The sequence below is a fragment of the Rhodnius prolixus genome, unplaced genomic scaffold (assembly GCF_049639745.1).
Source record: "Rhodnius prolixus isolate KJV_2025 unplaced genomic scaffold, Rpr scaffold_6, whole genome shotgun sequence".
Lineage (NCBI taxonomy): Eukaryota > Metazoa > Arthropoda > Insecta > Hemiptera > Reduviidae > Rhodnius > Rhodnius prolixus.
This window is the reverse complement of record NW_027411634.1, coordinates 8,816,184-8,837,836: the sequence shown is the minus strand read 5'-3', so window position 1 is coordinate 8,837,836 and position 21,653 is coordinate 8,816,184. Positions and strand designations below refer to the sequence as shown.

Here is a 21,653-nt window from a genome sequence, read left to right as displayed (position 1 = left end):
AAATCTGCTGATCGTGCTGTAGAATCCTCTACCTTCTGTGTATTGATTGAACCACGGTTTTACCGGAATGGAAGGTTGAATTTAATGAATAGAATTTACCCTTTAGATTTCTTGATATGGAGTAACTTTCTTCCCATTTTTTATAACTTATTTTCTTGTAATAGCTTTTTATGTCTGAGGGAGATAGTGAGTTAATGGTAGGCTCCCGCAATCGAGTGGCTTCTTTCGCCGCAGCGTCAGCCTTCTCATTGCTGGCCAGCCCAGTAATGGCCTCTCACCCATATCAGATATATGACTGACTTATTAATGACTGTTATAGATTGAATTAAACACACACTCTAAATGGGCCTGGCAGAAAGCAATGGTTAAGAGGAATCTGTGTGTCAATGTAAAGAAAACTATTCCAAGATCTGGCTCTTCCTCAAGGAAAAATCCACACCTTCATACTCAGTGCAGGAGTCTCTTACCCAGATACCTTAATCAAGGCAGATCTGGAGGAGTTGCTCTAATCAGCAGGTACCAGAATAAATCTCGCTAGGCCGCAAGTTTTTCCGAATCTACATGTGTCGGATGTGTTCCGCATCGATCTTGCGATTGCTGCAGTCAGCTTCAGAATATAATATATTGGAATAACCAGTTCATTAGCCAATTCAAGTCTGCTAGAATACTTGGTACATGGTTTAAAGGAAACTATGCATAATTTTTAACCAGATACTTACTGCTGTATATGTATTGGGCTAAAATGTTAAGCCATCCCTGTGGTATCCAGTTCCTCCTCAATCGACAAACACCACCGATACTCAGTTCGTTATCGATTCTCTGTCAATCAGACGGCTGTTTGCTCCATGTTTGTTAGGTCCTCCACTCACCCCTTGTTCAAGTCCACACCACATCCATCGACAGCACAATTCCCACAGCGCTGGCACCAAGTATGGCAGAGAGAGAGATGACAAAAAAGTTCTTCCTGTCTACCGTTTTTACCTTTTTTTTATCATTTATTTTTTTATATTTATTTCTGGTCCATTTTCCATCACTTCGTTGCTGCATACAATACACATATCAAAAACAAGCCACCATATTTCTTCCTTTAAATAGGAACACAAAAAAAAGACTGCTATAACCTTTCAGCCAGCCTATTCCTGTGTTTGCAGCCTGCCTGCATCAGCAGAATAGAAGTAGTCAAATAAATCAGCAAAAAATAAATCTCCGAACATTTGTCCTTCATTGTTCGAACTATTAGAGAGTTAGCAGAATTTATTCATATTTCCTCGTTCTGATTTGTCTTTTACGTTCGTATTTCTCTTACACCTGGAATTGAATATTTTACTAATCGTTCATCTAATAATGATAATTATATGTTTTAGCCTTTTTCTTTTTTTAACAATAAATTAGCTCAGTGTTCAGTGAATACTGGATTCCAACGCGGAGTTTTTCAATCCTGAATTCGAATCCAACTGCTGGCTCTTAGATTTTCTCTACCTAGGAGCTTTTTACAACATACTGCCCGGTGAAGGTCAGTGTTGTTTGTAACGAGAAAGCACTATCCGGAGTCCGGCAGAGTACTGAAAAAAGCTCCGGGAGCCAATAACCGTAAGATGTTGACGCGCTGAGGAAAAAAAAAAATTGACTTGAAGGAAGTTTTACCCTCAACCAAAATAATTTTGTCAATGGTATATATATCATTTCTGGATTGTTACCCTCGGTCAAGTAGGCACTAACAAGGCTGTATTTCCTGCCGTAACTCTGTCCTATAGGCCCCTTTACTTCTGATATGGATACTCTTACTTGATCCCCTTAATCTTTATCCTTTCATACCCTCAATATCGAACATTCTATTCGATTATTACTCAACATATCTTAGGGATCTGCAGTGAAGAATCCTTCTGACCATTTTCTTCCGTTTCTCCTGACAGAAAGGGGAAAAGAGAAAGAGTGAAAGAGTAAAGTAGGGGGAAAAAAAGATGGTGAATCTGAAATCCTTCTATAGAACTAGCTTACTTTCTCATCCATAACTAATTCCAGTTTCTTTCAAATCTAATCCATTTACCTTATCATTATTGTAAGATAAAAATGGTTTCTTATTACTTTTATCTCTCTGTCGCAGTGAATCTAACAAATTCTTTCGAACTGGTTTGTGACAAAAATATTAACAGAAAAGCCTTATTATTGAGTTAAACTAAACGCACTAAAACGCAAACCTTATGATATTGAAACAAATTTTTAATTATAACAAAATCCAGTATCAATTTTCAAGAAAGATTTAGAACTATATTCATTATGATAAAAAATATTCTGTTATCCGTTAGAGTAAACCAACACCCTACTGATGCATTTTGTATCATGGATTTCATTGTGAAGGTGCATTTTTGGAAAGTAGAATTTATAAAAGGCCTAATGTGAAACTTTGGTAAAAACTGTTTATTTAATTAAATATTCTGGATTCAAAAGTTTTATTTTTTTTTTTGGCATTGGCTTCCGCCATACAGCCAGCATCGTCTAGGTGCTTATCACTAGAATATCACTCACTCTCTATTCTTACTTATAAATACATTCGCTTCACACATTCATCATTCTACTATATACTGCTATTTACATAAACTACTGCTAATGGATGGAGCAGCACTCTGTGCTCCTGCCATCCTTATAGCTTAACCAAAATTAAAATCACGTAATCCTTCTCTAAGCATTTTCTTCCATTCATTCTAATTCGGCTATAGCTTTTAAATACATTCATATTTCATTGCTAGCTCTGCTATCGACTTAAGCACATAAATGTTGGTGGAGAATATAATGTCTTCGTAGCGAAATGGTGCATCTAAATACCTGTATATATCGTCAAACATTCGTTTCCTTTCTACCACATAACGTGGACATATCATTATTACATGTTTGAAATCCTCCTCCTCATTGCAATCTACGCAGAGAGGATAGGACCTTTTGTTGATCCTGTGTAGATACGATCCGCACACCGCGTGGTTCGCTCTCAGCCTGCTTATTGTCGTAACAACCCATTTATTAGTGACAGTTCCTTTAAACCATGGTTGTCTAGGTAACTGATCTGCCATAGTTTTATAGAATCTACCTTTATCACCATTATTGTAATCTGTCTGCCATTTTTGGTAGTGCTGCTTTTGCAATTGTACCCTTGATATCGGTGTGTGGTAATTTATAATTAGCCATTTCCCCACTATTAGTGGCTTCCTTTGCAAGTGTATCAACAATTTCATTCTCTTTTATACCACAATGACCCTTTACCCACAAAAAATTAATGCAGACGATTCAAAAGTTCTTAACGAGAAAAAATAAAATGAATTTAATTACCAATATTCCAAATTTTCAAATTAATATAAGCTATTATGTTGAAAAAAAAATCTGCCGTAAGCTCTGATTTTTCGTTAAAATAAAATATAAAAAATTAATGGAAAGTATACAGCTGAATTATGTATATTATTTAGCAAGAGCCATCTAATTAGCGCTACTGGTTTGGGTAAATAAACTGTTCATAATCTGAAAAAATAATAAATAAGTAAACATGGGATGAATGATGAAAAAATTTGTATTTTAAACAAAATTTCAGCAAATATGTGCCCTACTCGCACTCGTTTATTTGAAAAATATAATGCATCGAACAATTTTTCGCCGTATTTTTAATTTTTGTTTCAATTGAATAAGTAGCATATAATATTCAGGTTGTAAACTTATCTCTGGGTATTGTGAATAAAATATAGTTACAATGCATCAAAAATAAATTATTTTTCCATTTTTCGTTTTATTCCAGAAATTATTCTTTGAATTAAGTAATACTTTGCTATCTTTCTAATTTATAAATATTGTTCTCCTAATAGAAGGCTTTTAGTTTTAAGTTAACAGCTATGAGAGAAGGCAATCATCACTTATTGGATTAGATCTATCTCCAAAAAATATTAATAATATTGTAAAAGCAAACACTATCTTAAAACAGTTTTTGCTTTTCTCACATTTAAGCTATAAACCACATTAAATTTGGATTAACATCCGAAAACAAATCACAGCCAGCTTTCAGATTGTAAATAGTACCTTTGGTTTATTTTACGGATTCATAAATTCATAAATATGATCTTTGTTTAGTAAAGAAGCTGTCTTGACTGGGTTGTTGATAGCATCTCTAAGCCGGACATCTTTCTCACTTATAGGTCGAATAAAAGAATATCTTCTACTTCTTACATGGTCCATCAAGGGTGGATTTCAAGCTAAGTAGAAATCTTCGCTGGGACCAGACTCAACAGAAATGAAAACTGTTTTCCTGGCGTAACTGCACGAAGAGAAAGGACATAAACCTTGATGCACACTGCCGTTTTAGAAACTGGTGGAAGTTAGACCTGCAACATTATAGACCCTGTTTTATAATTCCATGTTCTAATGGGAAAAATACATTATCTTCATTACTTTTACTGTTATTTCCTTATATTCTGTTTCTGACAGTGTATTTTTAGACTAAGCATGAATTATACACATTAGGTCGACTTGTTTTGGATTTAGAGATATAGAAAAAAAGGGAAAAATATATAATCTTCCTTAGTTTTACTGGAATTACTTGTTTTTTGTTTCTAGCATTGTATTTTTAGGCCAAGCATAAATTATACACATTAGATCGACTTGTTTTGGATTTAGAGGTATGGAAAAAAAGGGAGAAATGCAAAATTTTCATTACTTTTACTGGAATTTCCTTGTTTCTGATTCTAACAAAGTAGCAAACTAATGATGTGTATAACTTTTTTCGTCGACTTAGTTTGATTAACTTAGATCGATAGCTGAAGTGACGTGTTATTGGGCCGATTTGACACTATCTTTCTCTTCTGGTTTCACTAAAGAAAACTATTTCCTACAAGTTGTGATCCTTGAACAAAAGCCCATTTTACTGAAGTCAGCAATCATGCAGTAATCAATAACCTCGTGAATAACTCAGCTGAATGCTCCTTCGGACTAAAGCAATTGAAAAGACTTCATTAGATCGTATTGGTTTTAGAATGCGCTGATATTCTGGCTGTTAGAATACAGACTAGAATTGAGAGAAAGAGAGCCTAAGACATTGCCACTCTTTACCAGAGAGGCTTTGAGCAATTATGCATTCACGCAAACCGGCTAAAAAAGCGTCTTCGAATAGTTCGAGCTTTATCGCTTACCAACGATTCTCATGATTTCCGCCGTTAAGACCACAATTAAATTTTTCAATCGGATGACCAGATTAAACGAAGCTACCCGACTTTTAATTCCTTTTCTAAGAAGATGGCCGAGTACTCTTGTAATTACAGTTTTCTAGATTAATTAATAAATCGTAATTACCACACACGATTATCTCTCAAGACAATTCTTACAGTTTCAACTTACAAATTTTTTTCTCCAACTCTAAAAATTAGAGTAACATCTAATTTTTATCAATACTGAACATTTTGTAAACATACATTTAACTGAATTCTAAACTTACAAGGAAGCCTATCCCAATCCCTCTAATATATCTTTACCTAAGATCTCCTTTATAATTAATCATTTTCCTTTCGAACTATTCCAATTGCCTTCTTACTGGATGATATTTGACTTTCGCCAAAAGAATCAAGGACTGACCTTATTTCTACGTTTCTTATACTCCATCCACTATAAACAACTAGAACTGACGGTATTGAATTAACCTGTTTCGTTCGTACATTAAAGAACGTAATTCCAATGACGGAGAACTTTCAACTTTCTTAAAGGTGTGTATTCACCCAGAAGTACAATTGCTGTCAGTAATCATTAAAAATATCAAGTTTTACCATGTAAAGAGAGCTTCGAACAAGGGCTCCCAATCTGCATTACGTGTCACAAATCAAAATAATGAATAAAACAGCATGAAATACCTGAAGAGATAGGTGCTACGGGAGCCGAGCAGGTAGAGGCGAGATCTGCAAAGCTAATACGAGGTGTGGCTATTAAATAACGAGACTGATGCTGCTACAGAAGAACTATGCATGTGCCAAATCCCTAACGACCGACCGCTGTGCAGCGTAAAGCCTTTTCTTTCGATTGCAGCGTCCTCATGTGTTTGTAGAGAAATCTACCTGACCGGAACCGCCGTTTGTATAAAAGAGGTGTTAGTTTCGTTTTGCCGAAAACATGATACTACACATGTAGTAGAAGCAATGAATTGTGAAATTTCACATGATACTTGGTAAGACAGCTACTGAAACTTTTCTTTTATTAAAAGAAGTTTATGGCGCTGAATGTTAATCATGTGCGCGAGTTTTTGAGTGGTTGCTAATCGCCTCCATCCTCGACACCTAATTTGGTAATTGGACGTAAAACCGGCCTGAAAAAAATAGAGAAGAAATTGAACTTGAGTTAGAATAAAGATGCAAATTTTTACTGGAATCATCTAACCTGATGCTACTAGTGAGCTGCTTAATATGGACTAAAGATAAATGAAAACAATAAAAAAGATTCTCAAGATAGTTTTTATCAAAAGAATTAGACAAGAAGTCTACAATTGAATCACTTTTGTGTAAGAGGAATTAAAAAAGGTTTACAAAAAGATAGGTTATAGTTCTGTTTGAGGGGGAAAAAATTCCTGCTTAAGTCAAAAGATATTTTCCGCTAAAAAGAATGGAAAACCCTGACATACTTGGAATTTGAGTGATTACGTACAGGCTGTATTGTGTGAATGAGAAGGTGTTAAACAATTAAAGCATTTTCACACAGCCCACAATATCTGGAAATACCACATATTCCCTCGGCCATTCACCAACCGAAAAATACCTCATTTACAGTTGGCGCTATAGCGTGTTGGGCTAGTGACGTTAATATGAAACCCGACGAGTACATAGTAGACCCGTCCATCCCCATAGTTACCATGTTTCCACACATGGTTGAGGGAACATTTCCGAAAAACCAGCCTTTTAATTGTCTGAGATAATGAGAACTCCAACAATAATCACAGCTTACAACCTCATATATCTAAAAGCCGCTGTTATTAATTCGGTGTTATTGTGATGCTGTTGATGCTGCTATTGTGATACTGGTTTAGGGAACCGTAGAGTAAAATCATATATGTCCCTCAGTTTGCACCTCTACTTCTATTCACATATTCACTTAATTTCTGTGACTCAAAGTAAGAGAAAGCATTGCGATTAGTTTCCAAATTGAATAAAGATTAGAAACGGGATGGGACCCATGCCTTAGTTTACAGCCACAAGAGGCTTATTGTGCCTTCCCCTTCAAGTCTAATAGGTGAAACTTCCCCTTCTAAAAAGGTCTAGGATTTTCCCTACTAGTTTGTTGGATCCTCGCAAGGAGATGCGGCCCCCCTTGTGGGAAATTTGGAATGATGCAGTGGAGGGTTGGCTGCATTGGAGGTCTGTTGAGAGAAAGGGACTGCGTACGTGACCTGGCTCAGGCAGTTGTCCTTGGACTTCATAAAAAGTTGTTGGGTCGTTTTTCAATGTGTTTTTTGCCGGTGTCTCTGTGCTTAGCATCAGAAAAGATTTTCGGGCTTCTTCTGGTTAGGTGTGAATTTTTGTGCCGTGATCAGATCACTATAGTAATCTCTTGGATCCATTGGATGTTTTAGTTTTTATAATTGGTCATGACCATTCTAGAAAATAATGTAATGCCTACTCATGTAAGTCTCAAACTTTATAATACGCCATAGACTAATGTGTTCCTATTTCGTCAAGAAATGTTTTTATTATTTTGAATTCTAGCTTTAAGATTTCCCGTTTGTCAAGAAAGGTTTTTATTATTTTGAATTCTAGCTTTAAGATTTCCCGATTGTCAAAATTAATAAATATTTGTTTCTTTATAAAAGGTATTTTGAGTGGTGGTGTCCCCCACCTAGTTCCATCCCCTATTTAACTGTTAATTTAAAATATTATGTCTAATTGTCCTTCCTCCCTCTACGTCGATTAAACATGGTGCCGAAACCCGGGAACACTCAAGATACCTATTAAATAAATAAGTAAATAAATAAATAATTACATAATTTTTTGTGTTCTGTTTAGACTTATAGTAATTTTCATTTGTTTATATATATATATGAATATACTTGTAGCTTAGATATACACAGTCATATTTTAATTTCGCTTTAAAATTATTTTTTGGAACATCGTTCATATTTTATATTGTTCATATTTTTTCATTGTGATCTAGCCTGAAGTCAAGTTATTCTTGGAATTTACAAATGTATTGTTTTAGTCACTCATAGGTTACGTCTTGCCTCTGCCTTGTGGCTCCGTATTTTTTGTGTTAATTATAATGTCAAATTAAATATTTCGTTTGCACTATAAACCTTGTTTATTCTCGTATTCTGTATTTACTATTCAACAATTATTGATATATATAATTTTTTTTGTCCGTGTTGTTCTGTCAAGTTCTTGTTCAACTTGTTTTATAATTATACTAATTTGTTTTTTGTTAAATTTATACTATTTTAAATTTATACTGTTTTACAAATTTATACTATCTTTTGTATTGTGTATTTATATTTTGTATTTTGTATTTTTTTTGTCGACAAGAGTTATTAGTTGTGTCCAATTTTAGGATCATGGAGGAGTCCCTGGAGAAAGTCACCCCCCCTGTTTCGCCAGTCCCGTCGGTTTCCCCCTCGTTGGAGGAAACTCCCCGAGCTTCCACCCAACCTGAGGCCAGCGAGAGTCTCAATGCTATCAGATGTCGGCACCTCGTTGCCAGGTTGGACCAGTGGGCTCGGAGTGTTCAGTTGTTGGACCTGGATTCCCCAGACAGAGTTGCAAGGTGCCAACAGTTCTCCGCTCTCTTTCAATCCTTGTCCCAGACTGTGGACAGGGAAGCCTGGGAGTGGCTTCGACTGTTGGCGCCAGAGGATAGTGGTCCCTTAGCCCTGGCACTGTCTGCCAGTCATGCTCAGGCAGAGCTCGCCCATTTGTCTATCGTCCTCCCTGCCTTGGCTACACCCCTCATGATGGAAAATGTGCCGACTTCCTCACCGCCCAGTCCCGTTCCCGATGATTCTGTGTCAGAGTTGGCGCGGAGACAGCTTCAGGAACTGGTCATCCCTAGAATTCCCGTGTTTGGAGGGGAAGTATTATCATATAGAGAGTTCAAACGGACCTTCCAGTCGGAGGTCCATAAATTGGCTCTCTCACCTGCCAAGCGACTTCAGGCGTTGCGGTCTTGCCTGAGGGGTCCACCCTTGTCGATCATTCAGAATGCCACCCTGACGGAGGCCGGGTACCTCTACGCTTGGGAGACATTAGACGGCCGGTATGAGGGGAGGCTAAGAATTGCTAGTGCCATGCTGGAAGCCTTCCTTCAATTCCCGGCCGCTGGCTCCAGCATGGAAGATATCATCGCTTGGCTGTCTGGGCGACAGATTCTCCTCGACCACTGCGACATCCCTGAACCCCTGGACTTCTTGTTGTGTCATGTCTCCCTGTCTGTCCTGTCCCCTGGCCTTCAGGAGGAGTTCCGGAAGAAATGCCTTGGTTCCTTTGACGAATTGCCCCGCAGTGGTCAAGTATTGGACTTTCTAAAGCAGCAGGAAGACAGGTTTTCCCCTAAACTGGTCCCCTTACAGAAAATGTCGCATTCATTTGCTCAGTCTGGTCCTAGCCAGGCTTCCGCCCCCTTTACTCCTTCATCCGGTCCTGCCCCTCCGGTCGACGAACCACAGGTGGTGGAGGTCCCTTCGCCAAACCAGTTTAGACCGTATCGCCCCAAGTCAGTCAGTTTTGTCCCCCGCACACCGAGGAGGCCTTCACCTACCCCTTCCCCGGCTCCAGTTCGGCGCTCCACGCCTTCTACGTCCTGCGCCCCCGCCTCCTCAGTCTCTTCAATCCGATGCTACTTTTGTGGGGGACCACATCGGTTGTCCCGCTGCGACAGATATTTGCAATTGTCTGGCAAGGATAGGTGGAGTTTTGTCGCGGAGGAACGCCTGTGTGTTAATTGCCTGTCTAAATATCATCAAGTATCCCGCTGTCCCTGCCAGGTGGGGTGTGGCAAATGTCATGGCGAGCACCACACCACCTTGCACCCCCCTCCTCAGTCTTCCAGCGTATGCCAAGAAGCACGAAGTGCCTCCCACCTGCCGTCCTTAATGTCCTTGAGGACATGTCCGCCTCCAGAATCTAAGTCCTCTTCCAAACAAGCCTCTTCACCCTCTCAATCCAGATCTTCACCTCCTTTTCCCAAACGCCCACTCCTTCCCCCCAGTTCCTTTGAGCCTCTACTGTCAGTCAGGGACTCTGATTCCAGACCTACGTCATCATCCTCGGGCAGCATATCTCCTGTCCTTCCCATAACCTATTTTGGCCGACATCCAGCACCAACCCCCCAGTCAGATTTATAGGTTCTTGGCAGGCACGATACCCCTCCCTTATCCAGTGTCGTCTTCTGTCGTCGTAGACATTGTCGTTTATGTCATGCTACGAAAGCCTCCCGAAAATCAATATTCAAGTCTTTCCCATCCGACATGTCAGTTTCCCCCACTGCCATGGTGTATCTCCTTGGAGGAGATAGCCAGTGGTATCGTGCTCGTGCCCTGCTGGATTCAGGCAGTGAGATTAATCTAAAGTCAGCAACCTTCGCCAAAGAATGTAAACTGAGTTATTCTCCCATGTCAGGTGCTATCCGAGGAATAGGAGGAAATATTGCCACCCAGGTCGTGGGTTTTGTGTCAACTAATTTAAAACAATGCCCGCCATTTTCCCAACTTAAAGTTCCCTTTCGCGTAGTCACTAAGACAGTTCCGGATGCTCCATCCTCGTATTTTCCTGTCGGTGATTGGGTACACCTAGCAAATAAATATTTAGCCGACCCGACTTTCAATGAACCAAGCCCAGCAGACGTGGTATTTTCAGCTTCGGTCTTTGATGCCCTCGATCTCAGTCAGATGATTCGCTCACAAAATGGCTCCCCTAACGCACGATTGACAACCCTTGGCTGGGTCATGTCTGGTCCCCTGAAAAGGCTACCTGTTAAAAGGGTTCGTTTTCACCCTTCTGTCCAAAACCACATGTCTAACTCCAAACTTTATCGGACCTATTATAAAATATTATTTAAACATAAGTATGGTCATTTAATCCCCTCTAAGGTACCTAATAATGAGTCTAATCCTGAAGACAAGACTCCAACCAGCACCCCTCCTGGTGAGTATGAGTCTGAGCCAGTTGCTCATCGTAATAACCCTGAACTTATCATGGAACCAGAACAGTCAGTTACTCCTAGCCGGTCTTCGTCCTCTGCTCAAATTTTGTCAACCCTCGAAGAGGAAGTCACTCCTCAGCCTTGTGCTCGCCCAACCTTAGACATTCCGCTCCCTCCTCCAAAACCACAACGTTTAAATAGAACGCGGCGTCCGCTACAAATTCTTACCAGCCCGGATTCTGAGTCTTTTCCTCCTACCACAATTTCAGCGGAAGCTTCTTCTTCTGAAAATTCTACCTTGCCTGTTAAGTCTTCCTTATGCAATCCTGTGTCGGTTGTCTCTATCCAACCTACTGTACTCCGCTTCAGCTCAGTAAAATCCTCCCAACCAAGTCAGCATCCCCCCGATCAGGTCCTGTCCCGCCTCATGGAAAAAATGTTTGCCCTGGAGGAAGTATCTGAAGTCTCTCCCCTTACGCCAGAGGAGTTGAAGGCCGAAGAGTGCTTCTCTAAGTCTCACTCTCGACTCCCTGATGGTCGCTTTTCAGTAGCACTGCCGCTCAAAACCAGTCCTTGTTGTCTCGGCGAGTCTAGAAAGGTTGCTCTAAAGCGCCTTCTTCAGACTGAGTCTCGCCATGCGAAGTCTCCACATCTTCGCCCTCCCTATGTCGAATTCATGCGAGACTACCTAGAGTCGAAACACATGGAGCTAGCTCCTCCCCTAAAGTCGGGTCAAGTTACCTATTACATACCCCATCACGCGGTACATCGCCCAGATGACCCCCCGGAGAAGATCAGAGTTGTCTTCAATGCCTCTCAGAAGTCCTCATCAGGCGTTTCCCTCAATGAGCTCTTACTCCCTGGCCCTAGATTACAGCTTGACATCTGGAAGGTTGTTACCAGATTCAGAGTTGACAGGTGGGTATTTACAGCCGATATTCGTCAAATGTTTCGTCAAATATTGCACCCCCCTGAAGACAGAGACCTATTACGTATCCTTTGGCGCTTTGATACCAGTCAACCGGTTCAGGAGTACAGACTGTGTACTGTCACGTATGGAACCACGTCAGCGCCCTACTTAGCATGTCGCGTGTTACAAGAGTTAGCCCTCACTTCGCAGAATTCCTTTCCCCAAGCAGCAGAGATCCTTAGGGATCGTACTTATGTCGATGACGTCTCCGGAGGCGGCCCTACTTTTGAAGCGGCCCTGGAATCGAGAGACCAACTCATAAGGTTACTAAGTCAAGCTCAAATCGAGCTCAGAAAATGGGCAGCCAATCACCCTCGACTGTTAGAAAAAATTCCTCTCGACCACCTTCTCCCAGCAATGTCTTCCGTATGTCTAGAGAATGACGAGGAGTCACAATTAAAAATCCTTGGCCTCTGTTGGAACCCCTCACAAGACTATTTCCATTTTTTGATTCGTTCAGTCCCCAATATTCAAACTAAAAGACAATTAGCCAGTCAGATCGCAAAAGTTTTTGATCCATTGGGATGGTTAATCCCAATAACAGTTTTTGCTCGTGCAATATTTCGAGTCGTTTGTCAAGCCTCCTTTAGCTGGGATGATCCTTTACCTTCATCCATTATCCAAGAATGGTCTCAGTTTGCTGTCACCCTTCCGGAACTCTCAAATATTCGTATCCCTAGATTCTTGTCCTTGTCTACTCCTAAATTTTATTTAACCGGTTTTGCTGATGCATCGGAACGGGCATATGCAGCCGTAGTGTACCTTGTGTCACTTTCTGAGGAAACAGTCATCAGCCTGATCATGTCTAAAGCCAGAATGGCTCCAATGAAACCTGTTACGCTCCCACGCCTCGAGCTTTGTGCCGCTCATCTCCTGGCTCTCACACTCCATAAAGTCAGTCTTCTCTTCCCTCAGATACCCTCTCCAAACATTTTCGCCTTTTCCGATTCTACCATAGCTCTTGCCTGGATAACCGCTACCCCACCTCCACATTGGAAGGTGTTTGTAGGCAATAGAGTGGCTGCCATTTTAGAAAAGGTACCCGCTTCCCAATGGTTTCATGTCCCTTCATCGCAGAACCCTGCGGACTGTGCCTCACGTGGGCTAAAGCCACAGGAGTTGGTAAACCACCCCTTGTGGTGGGAAGGCCCTCCTTGGCTAAAATTGAACCCTGAGTCATGGCCCCTAAGACAAGTAAATGCAGATTTGTCGGACCCAATGGTGGGGGCAGAAATTCGCTCCCAGGCTCTTAATGTATCGATCGCAGTCTCCTCCCCTGAGGATTTGGAATCCAAGTTCTCCAATTTGCATACGCTTATCAACGTGGTTGCCTGGTGTCTAAGATTCGCCCACAATGCCAGAAATTCAGCCCACCACATCTCAGGCCCATTAAAGGTCAAAGAACGCGGTGAAGCCCTGCGTGCCCTGATTGTTCGAGCTCAGCGACATTCATTTTTAGAAGAAATTGAAGATGCCCAGTCCTCCAGACCTAAATTACGCCTGGTCAGAATTTTAGGCTTATTCATACATACCGACGGAGTATTGCGAGTTGGAGGAAGATTAAGACAAGCCAATATCCCTGAGTCCAATAAACACCCGGCCCTGTTGCCTCAGCAACATCCCCTTACGGCCCTGGTAATTCAAGACGCTCACGTATCCAATCTCCATGTAGGCCCTACCGCCACTCATGCCTTTCTCCGAAACAGATATTGGATCACTAATGGAAAAAATGTAGTTCGACGTCAATTGTCATCATGTAATAAATGTTTCAGCATTAAACCATCCCCTTTCAACCCCATTATGGGTCAACTGCCAGAGGGAAGAGCCAGCGCCTCACCACCCTTCACGACTACTGGTATTGACTACGCAGGCCCCTTCAACGTAAAAATTGCGTCACTTCGGTCCGCCAAGGTCCTCCAATGCTACCTCGCTATCTTCATCTGCTTTTCGACAAAGGCCATTCACTTAGAATTGGTCACTGACCTCACGACTCAGGCCTTTCTAGCCGCCTTAAACCGATTCATAGCCAGGCGAGGCATGCCTAGTCACATATGGTCTGACAATGGTACTAATTTTGTCGGCGCTACCAGGAGACTTAAGGAAGTATCTGCCTTGTTGAATGATTCCCAATGTCAAGAGTCGATCCTACGAGAGTCCGGAAGAAGAGGAGTCGAGTGGCACTTCATCCCACCAAGAGCACCCCACTTCGGTGGTCTATGGGAGGCAGCGGTCAAGTCCACGAAACGTTTGCTGAAAGTTACCTTGGGCCTGCAAGAGCCCACAATGGAGTGTCTTCTCACCATTATCTGCCAGGTCGAGGCTATTTTAAATTCACGACCTCTGACAGCCCTTTCGTCGTCGCCAGACGATCTACAAGTCTTAACGCCAGGACATTTCCTAATTATGCGTCCAATGACTGCTCTTCCGACTAGTGACTCCCTGATCCAACGCACCGCCCTCAAGTCTAAGTGGGCAATGGCCCAATTCACTGTTAGCCAGTTTTGGAAACGATGGCATCGGGAGTACCTCCTTGATCAGCAGGCAATGATCAAATGGCATTCGCCCTCTTTCCCAGCGGCAGAAGGACAAATAGTCACGATTATGGACGACAACCTCCCTCCACTGCAATGGTCCTTAGGCCGGATCACCAAATTGCATTATGGCCGAGATGACGTGGCCAGGGTGGCCGAGGTGAAGACGGCGTCCGGAGTTGTCAGCCGCCCTGTCAGGAAGCTGTGCCCTCTCCCAAATCAGTAAGTGGAACTCTGGCGAGTCCACTGCGGGGGAGGATGTTGGATCCTCGCAAGGAGATGCGGCCCCCCTTGTGGGAAATTTGGAATGATGCAGTGGAGGGTTGGCTGCATTGGAGGTCTGTTGAGAGAAAGGGACTGCGTACGTGACCTGGCTCAGGCAGTTGTCCTTGGACTTCATAAAAAGTTGTTGGGTCGTTTTTCAATGTGTTTTTTGCCGGTGTCTCTGTGCTTAGCATCAGAAAAGATTTTCGGGCTTCTTCTGGTTAGGTGTGAATTTTTGTGCCGTGATCAGATCACTATAGTAATCTCTTGGATCCATTGGATGTTTTAGTTTTTATAATTGGTCATGACCATTCTAGAAAATAATGTAATGCCTACTCATGTAAGTCTCAAACTTTATAATACGCCATAGACTAATGTGTTCCTATTTCGTCAAGAAATGTTTTTATTATTTTGAATTCTAGCTTTAAGATTTCCCGTTTGTCAAAATTAATAAATATTTGTTTCTTTATAAAAGGTATTTTGAGTGGTGGTGTCCCCCACCTAGTTCCATCCCCTATTTAACTGTTAATTTAAAATATTATGTCTAATTGTCCTTCCTCCCTCTACGTCGATTAAACATAGTTCCTTCTGCACTACAATCTCCTTTGGCCTCAAAGTTCCAAAGATATCGTAGCGCAGTCTCTTGACTGTAACGCAATCGAATAACAGATGAGAGGCCGTTTCCTCCTCTTCCTGACATAGTCTACACATCGGTTCCGAGCTAATAAGCTCTAACTTGTGCAGGTGCTTCCTGAACCTGCCGTGCCCTGTGAATAGGCCTGCAATCAGAGTGATCAGATTCCCGCCCAAACCTAGAGTCACTTTGGTTCTTTGTTTGCATAACAAGGGCACAACCCTCTTGCTGTGTTTGACCCCAGGAAGCATAACCCAGTACTTTTCATGTTCTCTCCAGATCCAATCTCAGAGCCTCACGAACTGCACCCTTGGTGATCCCCAGGACTGGTTCCGGACCAATGAAAGGAGTACTAGCTTCTTTGAATAAAATAAATACAAATTTAAAAAACTAATAATTAGGGTACTTTTCTTCTCTTACTGTATAGTAATAGATAGGTCGCATTAACTTCACGTAGCTTTTCACCTAACTTAAATAAGATGTGATACTTCTAACATCCTTAACTTACAAATTAAGAATGTTATAAAGGAGGTATCCTGACTAAGACAGAAAGGAATCCTGACTAAGTAAAACGCGAGGTCATACACATCCCGCAAAAGAGCCATTTGCATTGGGAAGGTTTAAATTAATCTTAGATTTCATGTTAGAAATGACCGTCCAATTGGTATTCCCATTTAATTTACTTTTTCTTTTTATCAAAACAAATTCGAATAAGTCATCATGTGCAGCTACCACATTGTCCTCGAAATCCATACATACTTTTAGCAATACTGTGAGACCACTTCCAGTTCATTTTCATTCAGGTTACTCAATGCCTACTCTGTTTCCTCGCATAGCCAACCTTGTTAGTTTTTAATTGAATCCACCGCCACTCTGCTAATTGTCATAATTGCTGTCAGCGGTCATTAACATTTGGTTTAAACAAAACAAAAATTATCATCCAGAAGGGCATCAATACTAAATCATTATTTTTTTTTACAGTTTTAACAAATTTTCGTTTAAGTTTAATATTAAATAACTGTTTAAAATTAAGTCAGTAGTTTTTATTTGGAACACGATTTCAGATAAATTAAATTGATTGGGCACTAAAGAGAAGGGGAAGTAAAACATGACCCTAGAGTGCTATCTCAGTGAGATGTATGTTTGTACCACCTGTAATATTAAAAAAAATAAAAATCAAATTTTGTTGTTTTAATTGCACGAGATCAATAGGACTTTCATATCTTGTTTACTTCCTTCAGTGCACTCAAAATCATCAATTTTGCTTCATTGCGCCCAACCTTGTTTTCTCAAAGTAAAAATACATTTCAATCAGTGGAAACAATAAATAAAGCAACGAAGAGAGTTCGATAAATAAAAAAAAAAAAAATAGCTAGTGAAGTAAAAAAAAAAAAAAAAAAAGATAAAAATGCACACGTGCTACTGTGGACCGAGAGCCTAGATTCACGGGAAAACGTCATCAATAACAGAGCGAGCGATGAATCTATGTCGGTACTCCGATCCCTGACTGTCTGAACCAGTATTTTTTTTTTTCTTTTTGTTTTTCAACGACCAGCCGACAAAAATAGCGAATCAACCGGTATAGGAGGGATATAGCAACTGTGGAACCACAGCTGTTAAAAATGTGTGATTCAACAAAAGATTTCATCTGGAATACATACGGTTTACACATATAGGGAGGGGTTCCTAGTGGACTGTACTTCCCGTTCTATCGTTCTCTCTCAGTAAAGGGCCATAGGGTTGATTGAAAGTGTGTACACATATATATATATATTGTGACAAAGGGGATAGTCAGCGGATGATTTCATTTTATTTATTTTTTTTTGTTTATTTTATTTTCCTGCGTTGGGTTATCGTTGATATCGAGCGATGAACACTCACGCCCTTTATTTTGAAATGTTTTTTCAACGTTTGTTTGATAATTGCAATTCAGAATGAGATTTAATAAAAAGTTTAAAAACCAGTTTGAGAGATGCTAAAGTAAGTCGATCAAAACATTTAGTTGAAAATTTGTACAAAGAATTGCGATTTGTGTGATGAATAAGTTGAAAATATAATGTTATATTACAATAGTTCCGGTTTTCTACTCAATCGAGCGAAATGTTTATTATATTTAAGACCGAACTATGAATGCATTATAAGAGATTTAATGCAATTGATATGGTGCATTCAAAATTAATTTCATCCATGAGCATTTTTGCATTTTTACTAGATCCACCTAACTTTGCAGCATAGCAACCACTACTGAAGTATCGTTAAACTATATTAAAACTAAAGATTTAATTATCTTAATCTGATCCTAAGCTGATCGACATTTTAAAGTACGAGTGGGCTCCAAATATTCTCCTGTTCAACCTATTTCCGCCGGAGTTCCACAAGGCCGCATCCTTGGTCCCATCCTTTACACCGTATACACTGCTGATATTCCTACCCACCCAAACAGCTTAATCATTACTTATGCTAACGATACTGCCATCCTCTCTACCCACTCAGAATCATCCGAAACCTCCAAACTCCTTCAAGAGCACCTCAACCTAATTGAAAGCTGGTGCACCCATTGGTGCATAAAAATTAATGAAAGCAAGAGTGTGAAAGTAATTTTCACGCTCAGGCGTCTAACGTGCCCCTAATGTTTCCATACTCAATAATCCCATCCCTACCTCGAACGTAGTACGCTACCTGGGTTTCTACTTGGACAGTAGACTCACGTGGAATCCACAAACGAGACTCAAACGATTACAACTAAACCAAAGGTACGGGGACAACTAAGACGCATGATGGGACCTAAATCTAAACTAACCACACCTAACAAACTAACTCTCTACAAGACGTTACTTAAACCCATCTGGACTTATGGATCAGAGCTGTGGGGCTCAACTAAACCTTCCAATATCTCCCGCATCCAATCCTTCCAATCAAAAGTCCTCCGCCGTATTGTAAATGCTCCCTATTATGTCACTAACCTCATCCTTCACAAAGACCTAAATATTCCTTTTGTCACTGAAACAATCCATTCACGATTCCTCAATTTCCACAAAAGCTGTCATCCCAATCCAACAGCTCAAACTCTTTCCTCATCATCCCATCCTGAAAATCCTCCACGACGTCTAAAACTATCGTTGGCCTTGTGATCTCCTAACCTAGACCTTTCCACAACTAGAATTCCCGAGAGTGTCAACACTGGCTGATTTCTCTCTTCCTGCGTCCTTATGGTTGCGGTGTGCGTCGGCTTTGCCGGGCAGTTTTCGCATCCTACACTGTACTTGTACTATTAACAATTTGCCTGGTGTATATTTATTTATATACAGGTAGCAAATAAATGAATTTAATAAGAAAAAAAAAAACTTATCCTAATTGTTCACAGATGATATGAAAAAGAAGTTTACAAGCCCGTTGAATATGTACAGGTAGATTCAATTTTATTAGACGCCGACTATGTGAAATGCAGAAAACTCACTCTAGAGGCCTATAAATGGGAACTGGTTAGAGTTGTGAAACGAATAAGTTCACGATCTTTTCTTTTTGTAGATGTAGCGAAATCGGAATTTATTCGCCAGACACTGACCCCTCGAAAAGAAGATAGAAAAAGATAAGACTACAAAATGCCAGGAGGATTAGATTTGCCTTATTAGTCTAGTTTCAAAAGGGAGATACTCTCATGGTTATTAATAACGGTTACTGGTTATTATTATTTATTGATAAAACAGTTTTTAACAATATATTTTTGTGACTTGTTTATAGTCTACTTATAATTAATTAGGTGATAAAACAGAAATGGTAATGGAGAAGAAAGACAAGCAAATGAACCTAAAAGGAATTGTAAAATAAGTGTAGCTAATGTAGTATATTTCTGGTATGCTATGGCTCATAGAGTAACTAACCGCCCACAGATCTAGGTCAGGGAAGTCATGGGATTTGGGTACCATAGTTCTTGTTTCAGGCCGTTTTTCTAACTCCACCCATTCACAACCCTTCGCGCCTAAATTCTTTCTCTCTTTTTACCCTCTTCACAGAGTCTCTCATACACGAGCACGCCTACAACGCCTATCTAGGGACTGATAGGGCTGTTAGCAAGCTTTTCCACGCCCAGGGGCTGATTTACTGCGCCCCAGGGAAATTGTATAATAAACACGGTTTAGTTTAAACGAAGAACTGAGAGAGGGTTGGATGGCCAGAAAGGCAGTCCAGTTGTTGGCCGACAAGAACAAACTATTTTGTTTTAGATTATTTTTTTTCTAACAATCTTATCTCACTTTATGTCTACAAAACTATGTTTCTAAGTAAAGAAAACCAGAACAAGATCTAACTTAAATAGTCAATTTCGCCTAAGCCCATCTGCAATAATCTTTAAAAGTAGAAGCAGTAGCGTAAAGTAAACATTTTTCTTGGGTACGTTTAACAAGGTTATTCTTCAACTTTATATTATAAAACTTCTCCTAACGGCCGTCTAAAGGTCTCAAGAAAGTCCGAGATTTACTTCGGAGTAATGCTGTACTCCGGTTCTTTGGTCTTGGAGCCGTTTGAGAACTTCAACGATTCATAAGTTTTAAATTATTAATGATTAACAATTAAAAATGATTATTTTATAGCTTGAGGAGATCGTAGTGCCAAAATTATTTTGTAATCGCATTTTCATTAATAACCACATTAAAGAACTGTGATTAGGCTGCATCTTCAAGTGAAAAATGGAAAAGTTCAAATGTAAAGCACTTATTTCTCATACTTATCTCCCCCACATTTCTATATTCAAGGTGACCCTGATAAAATATCCCATGAGTGTTTAGCTATGTCCTCATTGTTATCAATACTTAATTAACTATAATAAAATTGGAATAGGAAATTAGCATAAAATTGCAGGAAGCCAGCGGAAACTAAAATGCAATTAGATCTTTGTAATGGAAATGAATGCAATTGGAAAGAAGTTAATACCTATTTCACACATCATTAGGTTCACAAATTTATTTTAATTTTATGGTGGTCGCATAATGAAACAGGGTCGACGGGTACCATTTATTTCCATGGTAATTAGTAAAGTCATTATCGATTTTTGCATTGCCAAGATCTAACCACTGTGATTGCCTTACATTTTGATTATTCCAGAATACATTTTCTTTTCATGGAAGTTTCATTAGCAAAGAGAAATATCACCACACCGATGAATCGATGTTAGAGGCCTTAGAAGACTTAAAAATGAAGGTTCTTAATCTTTTACCAACCTGGATATCATACCCGTTCAAATGCTTGAGAAATATCTAAGAAGTACAATACTTGCTTCGCTCAAGTGAAGGTGCAATAAACATGCATAATGCGATGGAATCTGAGCCCACAAATAGTAATTTCTTATTTTTAAGAATATTGGCTAAATCAATGCATGTTTACTAAGAAAATTTTGTTATAGATAGCGTGATATTCTTCTGGTCTTGTACTCTAGATTATTAAACTTGAAAATGTTTAATCCTGTTCAGTGTCAATGTGACCTCAATCAGCTGCAATCTATACTGCACATCATTCCTTTCATTTTCAAGAAGCGTCTGTAATATACAGCATCTTTACAGCCAAGTGACAAGCCGAAATTCAACAAATTGGTTGGTTAATTGATTTTATTTTAGGTTAAAATAATAATAATAATATACAAACAATAAGGGGAAGCGATAAAACTAAATCCATAAAAAATAATGCTTTGCAATTGTAATGTGATTTATTTTTATGGATACAAGAGGAAAGCACTGTTTCAAAGAAGTTTTTTATGAAATTTTATGTATAAAATAAAAGTAACTAAATTAAGGCAAATCAAAAGTAAGGTAGCGTACTGTTGGAAATAGCTTTATTCAAATGCTATCTGTTAAGTGTAAACTATGCTGGTAGGATTACATAGTAGGAATTCCTTGTGTGTTCACAAGTTGACACTATTAAATTCCTTGCAGAGTTCTCTCTACAAGAGTTAAACTCTAGTAAGTTACAAGACGTACTATATGTGTCCTGTTCGGTATACCTCGCCATCCACCTCTGTGTCTTTGCACACACCGCTCTTAAATTATGTTTCTCTCGTTTCTTGAACATTTATTAGCAAAACTTCATCCTCTCATCCAACCGACTTCCTTAGAGATGTAAATTTAAGTGT

The 21,653-nt window shown here is 39.8% G+C and overlaps 1 protein-coding gene across 2 annotated transcripts in view; it reads left to right on the top strand.

Annotated features, from left to right (window-relative positions):
- The window catches only part of LOC141461286 (uncharacterized), a 359,837-nt gene that overhangs the window by 24,336 nt on the left and 313,848 nt on the right, over window positions 1–21,653 (top strand). The gene's annotated exons all lie outside the window — the stretch shown is intronic.